Source organism: Drosophila obscura, unplaced genomic scaffold (assembly GCF_018151105.1).
Source record: "Drosophila obscura isolate BZ-5 IFL unplaced genomic scaffold, ASM1815110v1 contig_58, whole genome shotgun sequence".
Lineage (NCBI taxonomy): Eukaryota > Metazoa > Arthropoda > Insecta > Diptera > Drosophilidae > Drosophila > Drosophila obscura.
The window spans coordinates 1,233,546-1,245,388 of NW_024542848.1; the positions used below are offsets into that span (position 1 = coordinate 1,233,546).

The following is an 11,843-nucleotide window of genomic DNA, read 5'->3' on the forward strand; positions in this document are numbered from 1 at the left end:
CTCCATTGGAAAGGGATATAGCCTGTGCTCAGGCAAGCTGAGTATATTACAGAGAGCCATGGGGTGATCACGTCTTTGGTCACCTGTAGCATGGCCGGAAATATACCGTCTAGTCCAGGTGCTTTTGTACCCGCAAAGGAGTCTATAGCCCAGTGGATTCTCTTAGACGATATGAGATCTGTTGGAGGGTGCTGTTCCTCAGTTGCTAGGTCCTGATGCGCTGTATCGTCAGCAACCTCGGTGCATCCTGGGAAGTGAGCTTCCATTAGTGCTGTTTGGGCTTCTTCACTGCTCTCAGTCCACTGTCCGTCATTTCGCTTCAGCTGACTCTGTATGGTAGGTTGCTTTGATATCAACTTCCGGAGTCTAGCCGTTTCTGGGACTTTCTCGATATTGGAGCAGAAGTTCTTCCACGAGTTTCTTTGTTCCCTGCACATTTCCTTCTTGTCCTCCCTGAGTAGGGTTTTGTATTCCTCATTGATTATCTCAACATTCGCCAGTTTGCCGATTTTGAAGAATTCTTTGAGCTTGTTTCTTTGAAGCGATAAGTCCCGGTTCCACCAGAGTGCTTTGGTCCTCTTTTGCGTTCTCGAGGGTGGTACGCATCCGCATTCCTTGTATAGGGTCTCTAGGGACGTTTCTATGTCTTCCGGGGATTTAACTGTGCCCAGACGCGTCGACAGAAATGTGGTTATAAAATATTAAAAATTCCACATAAATCATAACCTCACATCCATATATACTGACTAAGTACGGGAATTAAAGCAGAGTCGCGGCCACAAAAGCGACGCACGACGTTCCTTCAAGATTCTTTTGGTTGGCGCAAAACATTTTTCTTTAACTGAATTAATTTTTTTCAGTGAAAATCGATTATGCCTTCGAGTTTCTTCGTGTTTGTTGTCTGCGAACAAAAACGTAATAGAACATGTGAGTGGATGTAGACCCCGGCTGTAGAAAGAAAGTTCACCTATGCTTCGATTCCGTGCCCAATGGAATGGCTTAAAACAGAATGCCCAATACAAAAATAAATTGTAAGTCTCGGGCATGAAGAGGAATATTTTATCCGGGACCAAGACCAAAACTCTGTACAAAGAAAGCAAAAAAAACAACTATTTTTCGTGGGCATAAGTTAATGAGCAACAATTTGCTGTATCACGCCCAAGAAATGAATATTGTAGGACGAAAACGAGTTGAAGTACGAATCGATTCAAATCGAAGTAGCATCGAACGAAAATTAAAATAGAATTTGTTCTGATGTCGCATCTTGGTTTTACATACAGAACAGCACTGCAAAACATGTGAATGCCGAACACTTCTGTAAATGAAAATATGTATCAAAGTTGAGATCGTTGAATGAGGCACAGTGGAGCAGTGGAGTTATTAATCAGTAGAAAAACATCATCGATTTTTATTTTAATAGTTCATCATAGTGATTTAGAATATTTCAATTAATTAATATTATTAAAAAATATGCCATTAATATAATTAATGTATATTTAAATAACAACATTTTCCTTCCTGCAAAAGTTAGAGTTTAGAAACTGGTTTTAGTCCTAGTATATGGAAGCACTGACGCAATACTGCTGCAGTTGCCTCGCACATTAAAATTCGACAACGATTTATTTCCACTACATATCTCACCATCCTTGTTTTTCTTAATGCAATAGTAACTGTCATAAAACTCTGTAAATACAGTGCATACCTCATAGCAAAACTCACAAAGAAAATGAGAGAAAAGGTCCTTCGAGCACTTCACCAATATGTCGTGCATCTTTAAAAGGGTTTTTGCCAGCTTCCATTCCTTTTCGTGATTCAAAACAATCTCGACTGTATCCAAATTTGTTTCCAATATGTGTGTATGTGTACAATAAATAGACTGCAGTATTATCGCGGGCGTTTAGCATCTTGTCAAATGAAAACACGTTGTCACTTATACGGTTGTGGCATAAATCTGAATACTTTATGCAGCCATACGCCAATGCCTCTTGTGCTTTAATTGTGAGAACTTTTTCGCGTCCTCGACTGCACAGCTGTTCCAATGAACGTTTTATTCCCTCATTAAGCAAATCTGATAGTTTAACGGTATCACCGGAACGGGTCTTAAATTTCTTTCCATCCTCACCAAGAACCACGCCGAACTGTACATGCTGTACGCGGTGGACGGTTGGATTTAAAATGCAACAACGCTCCGCTGCTTTAAAAATTGTATTAAAATGTGTACTTAGTCCGGAGTCTACAACATAAATTATCCAAGTACAATGCTCCTCTTCTATGCGGTGGCGTATAGCAGCCATATCAGAAGTATCATATGTGAAGCCACCAACCGATTTCACGATCGTTAGAGGTACGCCACTCCTGTCTTCGTCTGACCACATAATTTGACAGCCCTCATCTTGTTCAAGCATTTTCTTTTCGCGAAACATCACAAATAAGCTGCCATGCTTTTCTAGAGTTTGGTTCACCGCTTTGCAAGGAAACCACTCGATTTTAAGCGCGTTTCTTGAACTCTTCATCAGTGTCAAAGCTGTAATAAAAAGAAAAAGAATAACTCAAAATACTAAAATCTAACATGTAGATTCTACATGTACCATTTAAATTCTACATCTTCTCCGCCAGAGGGCGCTCGCGCACTGAACGCGGGGGGGAGGCGGGGGGGAGGCGGGGGAAGCAACTGAAAATTAATTTCTTCGTTCTGGCTATAATAATGATCCGATCTGATTCAGATTCAGCAGATATGGTCATTCTTTACGATACTGCCTTTCAGTATTATCGTATCTTTAAAATTGTGGCTGCCAAAGATTTTCGTCTTTTGTGTGGGGCGGAAGGAGGCGGGGTGAAATTTTGAAATACACTTGTAGCAGTGTGATATCACGTGAGTCTGGAAACAAAATTTGGTTGCTCTTGCTCTTATAGTCTCTGAGAACTAGGTGCTCATCAAGACGTACAGACAAACGGCTATTGATGCTGATCAAGAATATATATACTTTATGGGGTCGGAAACGTTTCCTTCTCTGCGTTACACACATCCACTTTTACCACAAATCTAATATACCCCTTAACTCTTTTTTGAGTACGGGTATAAAAATGTGGTGATAAAATATTTAAAAATTCCACATAAATCATAACCTCACTTCCAAATATACTGACTGAGTACATGTATAAAAGCAGATTCAATAACAAAGCTTGTCTGGTTTCCCAGCCTGATATTCCCCAATAAATTCCTCAAAATAGCCAGTGGAGCAAATTAACGTAATTCCAAGTTTGTTTGCTATTTGCATTGCCCACTGCATATCAATTTTGTAACCGATTATAATTACTCACGGCAGCGGCCGTTCTTTCGCTTCTTTATATCTCCTTCTTCATTTACTACTGCAGCTGCAGCATCTATGCTGTTCTCTCTCTCTTCATCTATCGCTCGTGCTCGGCTCAGCAGCAGCCCGAGCTTCCATCGCTTCTTTCGTTCTCTCTCTCGCTTGCATTAAGGCACGGGTAATTCGGTCCGCCTATCTATCCACACAAACAATATTGATCGTTGCCAGGCCGCTATACCACGCAACTAATAAACTGAATATATTCAACTAAAACCAACGACTTTAATCATTAAAAAAATTGCAACAGCTAGTGAAAAAGATCGCTAGCTTAACAATAAAAATCAATAGCTATTAAAAACGCTTAATAGCTCAACAAAGCTAAAAGAAATATTCTGGACCAATGTTGCATTGTGTCAATCGTCCTAGAAGATGAGGGCATCAGTATGCAAAAAGTACTGCTCATTAGACGGTATGAGGTTTTTTTGACGTGACCGTGTTTACCTATCCGTCAGCTAATGCCAGATACTTACATCCATAAAAAAAATCTCCAGACCAACCTGCTGCCTCCTAGCTTGTAATTTGCGGAATTAATAGGTGTGATATAGTATGTACCGATGTTGCTGGTACCTACAATTCGGATGGTCGTACACCCAGAGTATAGCAGGATTTCGGAACGTGTACCTCTAGCTATGCTCTGACTAGCTCGCCGGAATGTCGTGGGATCTTTCCTACTCCCCTATGTGCCATACAAACACATTTGCACAGATATTTTAGGTACACGGGATTCAACGTTCAGAAGGAACGTTCAAACTATAATAATAAAAGCTTCGAAATGACAATGAATGGATTAGAGGACTACCGACAAATAGTATGGCTATATTCCGTTAATGTCGGGGAAATCAGATGACATTGACCCCTTCTCTACCCTCCCTACCTTTTGTATACCTTCTAACTGACGGCATACCCTTAGAAAGTGTACTTCTCTACAGTAAGTCGGACTCGATCATGCTCTACTTAGGACAAACGCAACAGATTTAATATTTCATTTATGTCTATTAATATTCATTTAATAATACAATATTATCGGGGTTTGACTTCATGTCTTTCTCCAAAAGTATAGGTTTTGTTTCCAAACCAATATATATATATAGAGTAGCAAAAGAGTAGGTTAAGAGAAACTTATAATTAGTTCTATGCATACATATAGATATATATATATATATATGGCTAACATCGGGGCAAAGAATATGACTTAAAAAGATTAAGAGAATAAATCAGAGAAAAAAAAAAACTACAAAAGTAATTATAATATTGTTACCGTAAGAATGAAAGGTCGAAAGAATGATTACAAATCGAATCGCTTTTCAGATAATTTACACCAAAATAAAGAAATAGAAGTTTCCAAGACATGTGTACACTATGAACCATCAGGTGAAACTTTCGTTTAAGGAAGTTCGTTTACTCACTCATACTTTAATAAAAAAAACTGTCCAGCGCATCCGTTGAGCTCAAGGGGCGACGCGAAAACATATTCTGAAGAAAAGAGAAATTATAATTATGCAGGTCTTGGCTTCTAATTCAAATCCAATGAATACTTCATTCTTTTCATACCTGTTCAACGTTGATTTGTAACTTACAAAAGGGATTTTCTTTCTATCGTTTCTCTTTCATTCGGGCTAAATCCTCGTTACAGATAACTTCTTATATAGGTTTTATTTTATTTTATATCTAGATAATAAAGAACTAATGTAATCTTTAAGAAGGGATTACTACTAATTGAGAAAAGAATGTACTGTCTAAAAATCGAGATATACAGTTTTATATTATCTCATGGCTCTTCCATTTACAATATTTGTCTGCACGGCAACATTGTCTATTTGCACGGTTTGAGAAGTACTATGACTGTCGTGGAGACCCTTCCGCTGAAAGCTTTGGCTGCACGCTTAATACACAAAAGAGTAGGGTGACGAGGGTGGCTTATGGATTTCTTCAAATTCACATGTACATCGTTCTATTAGCTTTACCCAATCTCCTCTCCTACTTTATATCTGCATATAGCTATTCATAAAAGTATTTATTCAGCTAGTCGGTCTCTTCACTTTAGTAATTTTTCTTCTTTGGGTAGTTTTCGTTGGTTTATTTCGTTGACGATGATATGTAAGGTTCCTGGAGTTCCTGGGGAGATCCGAGGTCTCTCCCAAAGCCACCAGAACGGTCGATGTACTTTGCTGCTCCCGTTTCTTTTTGATGTATCGGGTATCACTCACTATGGAGAAAATTAGTTGGATTTCCAGCCCTAAGACACGAAACGGTTAGAACGGTTTCACTCATGAAACATTTAACTACCTTTTATCTTCCTTCACACACAACGAATCGATTCCGGTCACTAGAACTATGACCGCCTTTGCACGTGTCTTATTAGGTATATGCTTGCACAGATTCACTCCGATATTACTATGTTGAAAGACACTACTGATCCACTGCAGCTTCGCTTTGGTTATGATTCATCTAAAACCTTTCGCTACTAACATTAGCTCTTACTGGGACTGTCAGAACTTTACCTTCCACAAACAACGGAGTAATCGTACGATGCTAGGCAAAGCTTACGCCGAGCTACTACGACTAACGGAGTAATCATACGATGCTAGGCAAAGCTTACGCAGAGCTACTACGACTAACGGAGTAATCATACGATTCTGAACAAAGCTGAACAAAGTCTAGGAGTCACAACTGCCCACTACAGTCTGAGAGTCACAACTGCCCACTACAGTCTGAGAGTCACAGCTGCACACTACAGTCTGAGAGTCACAACTGCCCACTACAGGCTAGAGTTGGGTTGCTCATGAGTGAGTGAACAAAAATGAGCTGTTCACTTCACTGAGTGAACTGAACATGTTCACTCAATTTTTGTTCAGTTGTTCACTTGTTCAGTTGTTCACTCAGTTGTTCACTTGTTCAGTTGTTCACTCAGTTGTTCACTTGTTCAGTTGCTCACTCAGTTGTTCACTTGTTCAGTTGTTCACTCACTTGTTCAGTTGTTCCCTGTTGACTCACTTGTTCAGTTGTTCCCTGTTCACTCACTTGTTCAGTTGTTCCCTGTTCAAGATTACTCTGCGATACACAAGACAAAATTACTTTTAGCCATATGACATTAGACTTAGACAATTTTGCTGCGTAGAGAGGGATAGCACTAGAGACAAAATGCAACATTATTGTTCGTAGTAGTCTCTAGAAACGTCAAATGGCTTTTAGTAGAACAACTAAGGCACTACTTGACACACAATGATGTTTTCCAGCAGAACACAGACACCAAGCCAGCATAATTGTATCCGCAAAGTAAAATTTTCGATAAATTCTGCCGCAGCGCTTCTCCCAGCTCAACTGGACAGCCAGCTTGACGCATATAGTTCTCTCGCTCTGACTGAAGGCATTTCCCATAAGGCCATCTTTATTTTTTCAGCTAGTCAGTTAGCAAGTCTAATGTCATATGGCTATTTGCAGATGTTACACTTGGCCTTTTGGTCGTCCAAATGCTCAAAATGATCCCAAATCGAACTTAAACTGCGTTTTTGATACAAATTCTGTTCACTTAACGGCTAAATTTTTTATTTTTATTTTTTATTAAATATTCCTACCTTCAGTACCAAACTATACTTGAGAGTACCCGCACGCGTATTCATCATCGCACCGCTATTGTCGCCCCCGCTTTGTATACAACCCGCTGTGCAAATAACATTTAAACCACTAATATTACATATGAATCAAATAAAAATACATAAAGATTAATACAGTCCACTCATTCGCAACCAATACTTATTCATACATATGTACATCTATTTGTATGTATGGGGAAAATTAACAAATGTTTGAAAAACAAAGCATTGAACTGAGTGAACCACTGAACAGGGAACAACTGAACAACTGAACAAGTGAACAACTGAGTGAACAACTGAACAAGTGAACAACTGAGTGAACAACTGAACAAGTGAACAACTGAGTGAACAACTGAACAAGTGAACAACTGAGTGAACAAATGAGCAACTGAGCAAAGTGAGCGAGTTGTTCACTCACTTAAAAGTGAGCAACTGAACTTGTTCAGTAAAGTGAACACTCTTTACCCAACTCTACTACAGGCTACACCATTTTTCTTTGATGTCACTCATTTATAAAGCTTTCACCGACTTTACGGCGATTATTCGTCATACTTTCGATACCAAACTGTTTTATACTTGCTGTTAATACAAACGTTAGGGTTCTCCAAACATTTACAGTCCCAGTTTTGTTGATTTTGACAGATTTTTCAGGTTTTTATAATGTCAAAAGTACTAATTTTGCTGGCTCACGACCGTTAACTACTGTCTTCTGAAGACGTCGCCGTTTAGTTTTGATGCTAATATGGATACCCACCGACTAAATAAACTCCCTTCTTATACCAACGCTCATGCGTTTAAAAATTCGGTCCTACTTTGTAGGTCTTTTAAGGTGGTCCTCTTCTTACTTCCTGCGGCGGGTGGCCGTTTTAGCGAACTTTTCGAAATCCTTTACGTGCTAATAGCCCAAAAAAAAAAATTAGTTGACCGCAAAGTCAAAATGGCTGCCTTTTCGGTTTCAGTCGTTTTCGACAATTTTTACATTTTTAATTTTTTGTTGAAATTCTTCGCTTCGTCAAATGAAAACAAGCTGTTTGTTGAAGCAGCAACAGCAAAATAGCATAACTTAGCATAGAATAGCATAGTATAAGAGTTCATGAATTGTTACGCTCAGTCGCTGTTACGCCATCTCCCAGCATGTTCGATCGGCTCCCTTCTGGAGTGGGCGAACGTTAGCAAATGAATTTAAATTGAACGGCTGCGTTTTGGTTGAATCTTCGCTGACATCGTATACCACCGTTGTAGGAAAAAACCCATCTAGATCTGCTGGACCGGCGTCATCCCACATCATCGTTCCGGGAAAACCATTCCGGATTTTCATTGGCGCCCGAGCAGGGACATTGGTTATCAGCATTTCGTGGAAATTCGCAAAACAAAAACAGTTAACAGTGCACTTTCGTCGTCTCGGCACAAGTTACTGGTTTTTAGTCTTTGTGCGAATAAAGCTCTAGCTGGCTGGTCTGCGACATCTGGTGAAGCATCGCATTAAGAAAAGTTCTTCGGAAAATTCAATGCCGAATCTACAGGTATTCTAGTGTCAAAAATTGAGTGCAATCAATCCACAAATTTGTGAGTCGTGTGTGCCTATTATAGCATAATAGCCGGTGGCCTCATTTTCTGGCACTGCATGAGTTGGAATACCAATTTAATAAAACATAACCCAAATAAAATCAACCGAAGTGAACTAGCCAGAAATATCAAATAATTATTTATGTGTGGAAACTCAATAAAAAAGTGTACATCATATTGAGGTCCGACTGTACTCGCTAATCAAAAGCAACGGAACGGTCATTGCCTCTATTGTCAATTCTCTTTTATCAAGTACCGCTTCTTGGTGGTCTGTTGGCTTCGGTAACGCTATAGTTGCGCCAAATTGTGCATAGTTTGGCGGCGTTTGGTTGTGTGCGCTGAGAGCATAATTTTTCTCGTCGCTCTTGCTGTAGCCGCATTAACCCATTAAAGCCGATACATAGTCTTTAGACATTTCTGTTGTCGGTGTTTTTGTAATTAATTGTGGATAATAAACTCTGGCGGTTTCGGTTGTGTGCGTTGGCATCATAATTCTGCAACGCGGTAACGTTGCTAGCGCTGTTTTAACCCGCCAAAAGAGAGTTTTGGGAAATTTCTTGTTGTTTGTTTTGGTGTTTGGTTAAAATAGTTCGTTGAATACAGCGTACTCACCCTCATATCAGCTTGTTTGAACCGTGCGAAAACCTGCGCTTTAACCTTTGACTGTATTAATTTGAGTAATCGTGTCAAAAATGTGTGAAAAAGAGAAGGAATTCGCGGCCAAGGAAGTAGGGTCCAAGCTCAGCCAAAAGTTACTGACCGTAATGCAGAAACACGACAAGGCGATGAACGACATTAGGCGACAGAAAACGGCTTTCGAGGAAAAAACAATTTCGTTTGACAGAGGGTCAAATTAAGTGCAGGTTAGAACTGATCGAAAATTATTGCGACAAGTTAATGGACATTCAGGCAGATGTGGATTTGTTGAATCCCAGCAACGATTTAAGGTCAATGGTCGAGGATGTGTGTATTACTACGAGGGCTATGTATATGTCCGCAGTAAACGTACCTGAGAGTCAGCGAGCACATAGGAACGATCGCGGCGATCAGCGTCATTCGTCACACCTGCCAAAAATGAATTTGCCTAAGTTTAGTGGAAAACATTCCGAATTTAAAAACTTCATAAGCCTTTTTGAGAGTTTGGTGCATAGCGACCCATCATTAACGAACGTAGAAAAGTTTAACCACTTGCTGGCTTGTCTCACTGATGCTGCATTGGGCACAGTGAAGGCGTTCCAAATCTCTGAGAGCAATTATGAAAAGGCTCTGGAGAGCTTAAAGAATGTTTACGATAACAAGTGTTTAATCTTTTTCGACACCATCTCGCAGTTGTTCGACATTCCCCAAATAACAAGACCCTCTGCTTCATGCCTGAGATCCCTCATTGACACGGTATCTGCCCTCTACTCCTCTCTGCAGTCGTTAGGAAGTGAGAAGGACATAAATAGTGCAATGCTGATTCACATAGCAATGTCCAAAGTAGATCATACTACAAAATCGCGCTTCGAAGAGCAATTGGATTACGACAAATTGCCGTCGTGGTCCGATTGCGCATCCCAGTTGAATCGGCGCTATCAGCATCTGTCAGCTGAAGAGTCAACAAGGAGTAAGGGAAAAGGCAAATCAGAGATGGGCAAAGGACACACGAAGTCTTCCTTTTCCTGTGCAAAGTCAGATCGGCGCGCCGAGTCGAAGTGTAGCTATTGTTCAGCGAGCAATCATATCATAAGCAGTTGTCAAGCGTTCAGTGCTCTTCCTGTTCTTCAACGTTTTGATATCACCAAGCAACTTCGCTTGTGTATAAATTTTTTGCAGCCAGGTCATACAGTTACGAAGTGCAAGACAGCAAAATGTCGAGTATGCTCCAAGTCCCATAATACGCTGCTTCACCGATACGGGGTAGAGTCACAGCAAAGTACGTCTGGTTCGGCTCCTGTAGAACAGCCCTCAGTTTCTGAAAGCCCAACAGCCTACTCGAGTCATGCGGCGAGTACTGACCAAGTGATTCTCGCGACGGCAGTAGTAAAGGTGAAAGATCGGTTCGGACAGTTCCAATATGCTAGGGCGCTGCTGGATTCCGGCTCCCAGATAAATTTTATTTCGGAGGATCTCGCACAGCGCCTAAGACTGCACCGTGACGAGTCATGCATTAGTATCACAACTGTTGGAAAAAGTTCGTCCGTCGTAAAGAACAACGTTCACACGTCCGTCCAATCTCGTGTCAACGCTCATCATTTTTCAACCGATTTTGGGGTATTACGTTCAATCTCCACATACCAACCCGACCATGTCGTAAATTTCGCCCAGTGGAATATTCCAGCAAACCTTGAGCTGGCAGACCCACATTTTTTCAAGCCTGCTAAGGTCGACTTACTGCTAGGGGCAGAAACCTTCTTCGAATTGATATGTGTGGGCCAAATAAAGCCAAGTTCCGAACATCCATCAATCCAGAAAACGTTGTTGGGCTGGATTGTTTCGGGAAAATATACTGCATCAAAACAGGATGTTGTATGCAATAACGCTGTTGGTAGCGATACGTGTTCTCTCGACTCTCTGGTGGAGCGCTTTTGGGAATTGGAACATGTCCCAGAGAAGTCGAAGGCTGTACTTACAGCTGAACAGTTGGCTTGCGAACGCAACTTCAAGCAGACATCACGCAGGCTTGAGTCGGGTCGGTTCGAAGTAAAGTTACCGTTTAAAATGAATCCCAAGGTTTTGGGTTCCTCTTTCGAGACGGCAAAACGCCGCTTTCTATCCCTGTAACGCAGAATCGCGAGTGATCAGTACCTGCATGACATGTATATGGAGTTTATGAAAGAGTATCTCAACCTTGGTCAGGCACTCCTCCAGGACACCATTACTATATTCCGCATCAATGTGTCCTGAGACCTGATAGCAGCACCACCAAGCTCCGTGTCGTCTTCGATGCATCGAGTAAAGCTTCAACTTCAATCTCTTTAAACGAGACTGATGGTGGGAGCTACTATTCAGAGGGAGCTTTTTGCAACTCTTGCACGGTTTCGATTAAACCGTTTTGCCCTTACAGCGGTTATCTCCAAGATGTATAGGCAAGTGCAGGTTGCTGAAGAAGATCGAAATTTCCAATTGATTCTTTGGAGGGAGAAAGCAAATATTGACGTGCAAACTTATCGCCTGAATACGGTCACGTATGGGACAGCTTCAGCTGTATTTCTGGCCATCCGCTGTCTCGTTGAGCTAACAAAAGTCTATGCTAAGTCCCATCCTGTGGCTTCGAAAGTCATAGCAAATGACTTTTACGTTGATGATATGCTGACAGGAGCAAATAGTCTGG

General features: G+C 40.9%; 1 pseudogene; it reads right to left on the minus strand.

Moving 5' to 3' along the window:
• Positions 1 to 1,510: 1,510 nt before the first annotated feature.
• LOC111075666 lies at positions 1,511 to 3,344 on the minus strand (annotated as a pseudogene).
• Positions 3,345 to 11,843: the final 8,499 nt, after the last annotated feature.